This window comes from Camellia sinensis, chromosome 1 (genome assembly GCF_055761805.1).
Source record: "Camellia sinensis isolate YWXY chromosome 1, ASM5576180v1, whole genome shotgun sequence".
NCBI classification, from domain to species: Eukaryota; Viridiplantae; Streptophyta; class Magnoliopsida; order Ericales; family Theaceae; genus Camellia; species Camellia sinensis.
In genome coordinates, this window is record NC_138961.1 from 137,575,006 (window position 1) to 137,577,017 (window position 2,012).

A 2,012-nucleotide genomic window follows, 5' to 3' on the forward strand; every position below is an offset into this window, starting at 1 on the left:
ATTAATTGCATATTGCATGTGTTGCATTAGGCATCTTGTATAGTTAGGAATCATGCATAGTTTTCTAACTCATATTTTCCTACCTCGGAGTACTAGGTGAGTTTTTATGTTGTAGCATATTTGCATGATTGTGAATGTTGCCATGATTAGCAGGCTTGCCATGAGGCTATGTGCTTAAATACTAAATTGTTTGAATGCCTGTGGAAGAAGGCTTGTTGTTTGAATTGGAACGATTCAACAAATGCGCGTTTTAAGCCTATTTTGTTGAGTAGCAAATCATATTTTAAGCCCACTATGTTTGGTGGCAAATCCGCAAACTTTAAGCCTACTTGAGGTGGCAAATTCAAATAATTTTTGCAAACAAACATGAGTTAAATTGTTCCAAATTGAGCAAACTAGTCTACACTTGCTTGTGTGCATCACATAGTGAAGCTAGTCTAATAATCAACAAGAGCACATAATGTTTATAAAAAATCATATCATGATTAGTAGGAGCGGGGGTGCTCAATTCATGACCTTCCCCTCTCATACCTAAGTTCCCGAACCAAGGCAACTTTGGTGATCACGGACACGCGGCTTTTGGCACGAGCCATGGGTTTCCTACATTTCCCCAAAAACAAAATATTCAGGTGGCGACTTTATATCTGGCAAAGTAGTCCAATTTTGACATTTTTTATCCTAAAATCAATTTTCCAAAAGATTTATCGGATTTGGACTCTTTGGTGTTCATCAATTTCAAATTGTACTTGTGAGATTAGATTCAGAATCACGGAAGTCCGAACTGTAGGGCTTTCTTTCAAACCTCCGAAAAGGGGCGCGAAAAAGGCGAGTTGCATGCATCCAAAGATCAACAATTTATTTTACGGAAAGTTACTAAAACAAATTAGAGTTTAACCTTTATAACAAAATAAAGTTTTAATTTTGTTAATTTAAATCATAATTTTATTTTTTTTTATTTTCAATCTTAACCATCAGTCTATTTCTGTTAAGTAAAACCAATGGAAAAAAATATATTTTAATCATTAAACTCAATATAAGTGTATATTAAAAATCTAAAATACCATTTTTGTTGAGTTTAATGACTAAAATATTATTTTTTTGTCAGTTACGTAACAGAAGTAGGTAGATGGTTTAAATTTAAAAAAAAAAATCAAAAATTTAAAGTTTAAATTGACAAAATTAAAAATTTATAATTTATTTTGTTACGGAAATCAAATTCTAAGTATTTTTAAAAATAAATTTACTTTTATTTTATTATTATTTTTTATGCTAAATCAATGTACATGTAATAGAAAGATTCAAGGTGTATATGTTCTTTTAAGGATTTTAAGTATTACAAATTCAACTGTTTGTTCATAATTTTTAGATTATGAACAATTTGACAAGATTGGATAAAGAAATCAAGATTAATTATGGGTTACCGTGTTTTACCAAAGGTGATTAAAGATGATTATATGCAATTTGGTTCAATCAATAATGAAACATTAATCATTAGTAGATATAACCCACAAGTAAATAATGAGATATGTAAGTCCCAGTCAAAGGCACAGTCAGACCTAGAGGGAAAGCAGTCTAGTCAGCATTTACTTAAACCATAGTTATAATAGAATCTGTTGTTAGGTCAAGTTTGGGAAGACTAAATAAGTGTACTTTTTGTCTTTTTAGATTAAAAATTGAGGTTGAAAATATGGATGTTTGGGTTAATTTTTTGACTTTTTATTGAAAAATGTTTAATAAAAAATTGTAAAAATTGATTTGTAGGGAAAATTTTGAATTGGGAGTTGTGCAGCCGTAATTGTTGACTTTTGATGAATAGTGTTAACTTTTTAACTTTTTGAGTAATTTTTTGACTTATTGACTTTTTGGGAACATCCCAAACTTGGCCTTAGTTAGTTAACAGAGTTAGTTAGAGCTATAGTTGAGTTAGGTAGTTACACTTACATGTATAAAAGGTGAACTAATATTCTGTTTATGACAATGAAGATATTTTTGATTCTTTGAAATCACTTTAT